Raw genomic sequence first — 8,001 nt, 5'->3', positions numbered from 1 at the left:
CGTGTTGGCCAAGGTATATGTGGCCCTGAGGGCATTATAGGAAGTTTCATATTGTCACCCATACAGGGGAGATGCTGCCAAAATTTATTCTAGCAGAGACTACCTGGGTCGTGACAATATTTTTAGTATCAGAGCCAAGTTATATGATACTTGCTTTTCATTTTGGATTTTGAGTTAATCTGATACCAATTTATTTTTGGTATCAAAGAAGGTTTCCGATACCTGTTGTTTTGTGTTTTGGGATTTTCGAGATAATCTGATACTGATATTTTTGGTATCAGAGCCAGGTTTGTGAGTCAAACTGGTACTTTCTGATTTGTACGGATTTCCGTTATGTTCATGTTTCGGAATTCCATTTTGGATTTGTATGGATTTCCGTCGATTTTTCTCGTTTAAGAATTTCTGAGGTCAAAAGGGGGGGTTGGACAGCGATGGAACATCTCTTGATGGCATATAGGTATGATGTTTAATTTTATAGTGTGATACTGGAAGTAATATCTGAGTTATAACTTAACAAATATGAGAAGATCTACATGGGCAGTATCTGTGAGACGTGGTGCTGGATGATCATGTAAGAGGACTTTGGAATCTCTGGCAACAGACTCACCAGAGATCCCTACTGGGATTGAGCCTATCGGTCAGGGACAGATTCAAGATACTACGGGTGCATCGGGCTCTCAGACTCCGATGGCTTCGTTAGAGGTACCCACCCATACCTTATACACTGTACCACTCGTGGCAAACTTGGTACCTCCACCAGCAGAGCCTGCGGCGTACCTCGCACCACCGCCACCTGGACCTACCGTGTACCCGACACTAGCAGCACCTGCGCTCCCAGTGCCTACAGTGTACCCAGCACCCGCAGCAGCGGTACCGGTTGCTCCATTTCTGATACGACCACCTACCGTACCTCCAGCCGCGGCCACTCATATCGACCCTGCAATATCACCAGTGGTACATGCTCTAGCTTATGCAGCAACACCGGGAGTACATCTCTCGGTCTATCCAGCGGTACTACCTGTAGCAACAGCTCCAGGGATTCCGCCAGTTCCTACGTCGATCCCTACCCACCTCACTGATATTGTCGCGGCACGAGCTTGGATCCCAGCATTGGCAGAGTCGATGAAAAGTCGATTCACACTATTCTGAGGAGAGACTGATCCGAGTGTGACCCAGTCCTGGATTGAGACTATGGAGTGGACCTTCTTCTACATGGCTTGCTCTGAGTGGGAGAAAGTAGAGCTGGCTGCTTTCTAATTACGGGATAAGGCCGGCACCTGGTGGGTTACGCAGCGTTCCATCATAGGCAAGCAGAGCATCACCTAGGCTAGATTCAGAGAGGCTTTTGAGAGCCGCTACTTCCCATGGGTATATCAGATGACTCGCTGGCAGGATTTTATGAGTCTGCGGTAGAACAATCGCACGGTGACAGAGTACAATGCTGAGTTTAATCGGTTGGCCAGGTTTTGTCCAGAATTAGTTGCTGAGGATAAATCCCACATGCTTCAGTTTATCCAGGGACTAGATGGACATCTGCAAGTAAAGCTTGCCAGTTTTGGGAGTTCATCCTATTTAGAGACGTTGGACAGAGCCCTCATGATTGAGTCAGCTCAGCAGAGAGCATTTTCGGACAGGAAAAGAAAGTAGACGGGTCAGACATCAGGACAGATCCAACAGCCATAGGCTACCAGACAACAATAGAGTGGTCGCAGTCAGCCGGTCAGGGTACTTCTGGGGCTTCAGGGCAGCCTCAGAAGTTAGGGTGATCTTCATCAAGGCGTTCTCGGTCTTCTCAGTAGAATCGGAAATAGCCCACCAGCGACACTCATTGCACTAGATGTGGGTCCAGAGACCACCTCACCATAGCCTACTCCCTGGGACAGTCGGTTTGCTATTATTGCAAACTGCCCCGAGCACTTGAGCTGAGATTGTTCACTAAAAGCTCATCATAGGGCTTCCGGAGTGTCTGGTCATGGAGGATAGCCCAGTCAGGCAGGGACTTATCGAGGAGGGTGGAGAGCCCAATTGTCGCATAGCCAGCAGAGGACAACTCCCCCTGCAGTAGTTGCTTATGTCATGCATGGACAGGAGCACCCCAGTGCCCTCATAGTACCACAGAGTTCTGTCGTGGGATCGCCATATTAGCTGTAGCCTCAACCCCTAGTCCAGTATCTACAGCCCCAGCCTCTGGTTCAGTACCACACGCAGTCACAACCACCAGTACAGTATCAGTCACAGTCCTCTCTTCCACCTCAAGCCCCGTATCCAGCACCGCCTCAGTGGTCGGCTCCTGCCCAGATGCAGCCGCCGCTGGCAGTGCTACCACCTCTACCTCCGCCAGAGACTGGACGTATTCATGCGGTCACCAGAGATGATGCGCAGTGAGCCAACGGATCCATTTTCCATGGTATAATTTTCATTTATGCCTTATCTGCTGATATGTTGATAGATACTGGTAGCTCATATTCTTTTATATCTCGTACCTTTGTGAGGGAGATTGGTAAATTACCCACTTTCAGACCGCAGCGACTGACCATCTCTCTACCGTTCGGTGATACTTTGGATGTCACCCAGGAGGTCAGAGGTTGTCCATTGGACTTTGGCAACATGATACTTACGGTAGATATTTTAGTACTAGAAATGGTCGAGTTCGACATTATCCTTGACAAGGATTGGCTGTCTGCATATCATGCCACGGTTGATTGCCAGACGAGGGTGGTTACATTCCAGCCTCCGAACCAACCCTCGTGGGATTTCACTGGCATCAGGGACGATGGAATATCGATTATTTCAGCGATTCAGGCTCAGAAGCTGCTGTCACATGGCTGTCAGGGATTTCTTTTGTCTTTGATTAATATTGAAGACGACGGTAGTTCTCAACTCTTTGACGTTCCAGTAGTCCGAGAGTATCCGGATATATTTCTAGAGGAGCTACCAGGGTTGCCTCCCAGAAGGCAAGTGGAGTTTGCTATTGAGTTGATTCCGGGAACCACACCGACATCGAAAGCTCCTTACCGTATGACACCAAAAGAGTTGAACGAACTGAAGGTTCAACTCCAGGAGCTTTTAGACAGGGGATTTATACGCCCTAGTGCTTCTCCATGGGGTTCTCCGGTATTATTTGTCATGAAAAAGGATGGTACTCTGAGATTGTGCATAGATTACAAACAGCTGAATGCAATGACCGTCAGGAATAAGTACCCTTTACCACAGATTGAAGATTTGTTTGATTAGCTCAGAGGTACCTCAGTATATTCTAAGATTGATCTGCGGTTTGGATATCATCAGCTGAGAGTTAAGGAATCTAATATTCAGAAGACAACATTCCGTACCAGATACGACTATTATGAGTTTTTAGTAATGCCATTTGGGCTTACCAATACTCCAGCGGTATTTATGGATTTGATGAACCACGTCTTTCTGGAGTATCTTGATCAGTTTGTTATCATTTTCATCGATGACATATTGGTCTATTCGCGTTCCGAAAAGGAACATGCGCAGCATCTTAGCACAGTCTTGGAGACTCTTCGATGACATCAGCTATATGCGAAGTTCAGTAAGTGTGCCTTCTGGCTATCTTCAATTGGTTTTCTGGGTCACGTAGTTTCCAGCCGAGGTATTTCTGTAGACCCTCAGAAGATCGAGGCTGTCACCAGCTGGGAGCAGCCGAAATTATTTCAGGAGTTCCGTAGTTTTCTGAGACTGGCTGGATATTACAGATGGTTCGTCGAGGGTTTCTCACGTATTGCTATGCTACTGACACACCTGACCATGAAAGGCGTGAAGTTCACGTGGTCTGAGGCCTGCGAGACCAGCTTCCAGGAGATGAAGCGGAGATTAGTGTTGGCTCCAGTTCTGGTTTTACCCTCTGGAGAGGATGACTTCGTACTTTACACCGACGCATCTCTACAGGGTTTGGGCACCGTTTCGATGCAGCACAGCAGAGTAGTCTCCTATGATTCTCGTCAGTTGAAGGAGCATGAGAAGAACAACCCAGTTCATGATCTGGAGTTGGCCACCATTATATTTTCTTTGAAGATTTGGCGGCATCACCTGTACGGTATTACCTTTGAGATTCTCACTAACCATAAGAGTCTCAAATATCTATTCACTCAGAAGGAACTCAATCTCCGACAGAGGAGATGGATGGAGTTCTTGAAGGATTACGATTGTACCATTACCGACCACCCGGGGAGAGCTAATGTGGTTGCCGATGCACTCAGTAGGAAGTCCAGAGGGACTTTGGCTTGCCATCGAGCTTCAGTCATGGACTTGATTCAGGGATTTTTCGAGTTGGGCCTTCAGGAGTAGGGACGGACAGAGCAGGGTATGTTGGTTACCATGGTTGCTCAGTCATTGATCAGGATGAGGATCCGAGAGGCCTAGGCTAGTGATCAGCACTTACAGTCTATTGGCAGCCAGATAGCTTTCGGGCAGCAGACCGAGTTCACACTAGATGAAGAGGGTATTATATATTTTCAGGCAGATTATGCGTACCTTAATCTCATCTGGTCTTGCAGGAGCTACTTCAGGAGGCTCATCGCTCTCGATTTGCTATCCACCCAGGCGGGACCCGCATGTATTGAGATTTGAGGCGTTCTTATTGGTGGAACGGCATGAAGAAAGACATCGCAGAATTTGTAGCTAGATGTCTAGTCTGTCAGCAGGTGAAGGCTGAGCACCAGAGACCTGCCAGATTATTTCAAAGGATTCCGATTCTAAAGTGGAAATGGGATCACATCGCTATGGATTTTGTGGTGGGATTTCCTAGGACACGACGAGGTCATGACGTGATTTAGGTAGTCGTTGATCGATTAACTAAATCTGCGCACTTCTTAGCGATCTGGAAGACTGATTTCCTTGATCGATTGGCAGATCTATATTGCCAGGAGATCATCAGATTACATGGTGTTCCTTTGAGTATTATTTTGGATAGAGATCCACGGTTCACATCTCGATTCTGGTAAAGTTTACAGCAGGCATTCGACACTCAGCTCCATTTCAGTACAGCTTTTCATCCGTAGACAGATGAACAGTTAGAGTGGACCATTCAGACTCTAGAGGACTTGCTGAGGTCTTGTGTATTAGATTTTGAAGGCAGTTGGGAGGCGAATTTGCCATTCGTAGAGTTCGCCTACAACAACAGCTTTCATTCGGCTATCCAGATGGCACCATTTTAAGCCTTGTATGGTAGGTCTTGTCGGGCACCCACCCTCTGGGAGGAGGTTGGGGAGGCTCAGCTACTAGGGCCTCATAGAGCTCAGTAGGAGGCAGAGTTGGTCCGTACTATCAGACGGAGGATGTCAGAGGTGTAGGATCGCCAGAAGAGTTATGCTGATCGGAGATGGAGACCCCTGGAGTTCTCTACTAGCGACCATGTTTTTTGTGAGTTTTACCCATGAAAGGGGTGAAGAGATTTGGCCTCCGAGGTAAGCTAGCTCCGCGATACATTGGACCTTTCCAAATCTTGGAGAGGATTGGAGCGGTAGCTTATCGTCTGACACTACCACCGTCCCTGGCAGGTGTTCACGATGTGTTCCATGTGTCTATGATGAGGAGATATATATCCGACCCAGCACATATGCTGACAGATATCTCAGTTCCTATTCAGCCTGACGTTACTTATGAGAAGGTTCCGGTATGGATTCTGGACCAGAAAGAGCGTCAGCTGCGGAACAAGACTATCCTGCTAGTTAAAGTCGGATGGTAGCATCATTCGGACGAGGAGGCTACCTAGGAGCTCAAGCATATGATCCGAGCTCGATACCCCCATCTTTTCACTTGAGGTATGTGAGTTAATTTCCGTTCAGCATTTATACTATCTATTTATTGTTAGTACTTACTGATGGTAATAACAAAAATTTGGGGATCAAATTTTTATTAGTAGGGGAGAATGTAAAATACCGAAAAAGGGTGAATAAACATAAGGGAATTTTTCAAAATTTTTAGAAATTTTCTGAAAATTTTTCGGAGGTCATATGGTGTAAGTTATGGGGATAAATATTGGACCACGAGAAAGCCTGTTTAGGCTGCCCCATTTAAATGAGGAAATGTTTGATTTTTATATTTCCTCTTTTCTTTTTCATTTGTTTTTCTCTCTTTTCCTGCGTTTCTGCCCGTGCCCTAAGCCCGACGCTAACCCTTCGCCGTGTTCCCCTTCTCTTCTTCTCCTCTTCGCCTTCCCGAAGCAACGCCGCCTCACGCCTCTTCCTCTTCTCCCCCGTGTACAACAGTAATCGGCCAAGGCAAGTCTGAGCCTCTGCCCCGATTCTCGTCTCCTTCCTCTTCCCTTCCTCTTCGTCGCCAAAGCAGTTCTTCTCAGCCGATGATGCCCTCGTGAGCTCGAAGAAGTAGTGTCACCTCCCATCTTCCACGCGACGCCGACCATTGGCCTTTCTCCCGATCCCGCGATGCTGGTGCCCTAATTCCCGATCCATGATCGTCGTTGCACGTCGATCTGACTGTTGATTCCACCTCACCCGTGCCCTAGATCGCCGGCGTGAGGAGGTGTTCAGGGATTCGAGGGTAATCCAACCTCAATCACCTTTCCTTTTGATTTGTCATCTGCCCTAGTTCCTGATGCTTCCTGATCTAAAGTTGGAAATCATTTGTGTTGCTGCCACAGAAGCCACAAGTACCAGTAGCTACATCTTTTTTTCGGTAGCGAACTCACTGAGCTATGGTTCAATTAGGACTATGAGATTGAGGTAAGGTGTAGGGAACGTTGATCCTTGATTTCCTTCTTGATCCGATTGGTTTCAGTAGGTGAGGTTTTTGTTCTGTGATCTGGAATTTGTTAACAGAATTAATAATAGCTGATAATTTAGGTAAATGCATTGAATTAGGGATGAATTGGTTGTTCATGAGAGGTTAGATGATAGATTCATATTTGGGTAAGTTTAGGATGATTTTGGTTTAGATTTTAATCTAATCGATTTGTGGAACGATTAGGTTTAACGAAGTTAACCCTAGTTGTTCAATGGATTAGATTTTAGCCGGAGATTTGATTTATCTAATTAATTTATATAATTAGCTAAATTTGTATATCATGCATTGCAGGACTTTGATTCGAGATGATATCTCGATGTGGGATCTATTTCGGATACGATCCTCTTATTGGAGGCAGGTACCTTGACTTATCTTTTAGATAATGTCATGTTGATATGCTTAGTAGATTTTAACAAGTAGTAATAATTATGTTTATATCTGCATCGATATGTCACTATTTATTTCTGAGCATGTTTTGTTTGTTACCTGTTTAGCATTCATGCCCCTGTTATTTATTTATGTCATAGAGGTAGTGACATATCATGCCATGTGATATACCGAACTAGTCATTTACCATATTTAACCTGTGTACCTAGATCTGTTTATTTGATCTATTTATTTTTGGTACATGTTTTATGGAGGTAGATTTGGTCAGGATTTGTATGCTTAGTGTCATGCACCATCTCGCATGATTACATGCTGTGCGATAGTCGGCTCCATTATTGTTAAGCACATCGCCAGTTACATGGATCTACACACACAACCACTCATGGGTTAGTGGTTTTTATTCAAGCAGGGTGTGTTACAGCAGGTTGCTCTGTTTGGCTCCGTTGGTCCGTTCATGGGTAGTGTGACGCAGCGTGGTAGCCGGCAGGGATCCCTCCTCTGGATTGTCTCAAGGAGATGAGAGCATTGCGCTCCTCCACTTAAGATTTGGGGTAGGAGGATAGGTGTACTTCGACAGCATCCTGTCCACTTGGTCACTCATCAGTAGCAGTGACGGCAGAGTGCACGATTGTCACAACCCTATCCACTCGGTCTCACCATCGTGTGTGAGATGGATGACTGGCGTCATGGGTGACCAGGACATGTCATTGGCATCATATGCATGATGCATTTATTGCTTGTGTGTTGCTACACTTTGTTTGCTGCATATTGGATGGATGCATATGATTAACATGCATACAAGGACATGTATTTTCGGTCTGACGACCTTATTATCCTGATAGGAGG

The sequence above is a fragment of the Zingiber officinale genome, chromosome 7B, assembly GCF_018446385.1.
Source record: "Zingiber officinale cultivar Zhangliang chromosome 7B, Zo_v1.1, whole genome shotgun sequence".
NCBI classification, from domain to species: domain Eukaryota; kingdom Viridiplantae; phylum Streptophyta; class Magnoliopsida; order Zingiberales; family Zingiberaceae; genus Zingiber; species Zingiber officinale.
Note: the sequence above shows the minus strand (reverse complement) of the source record.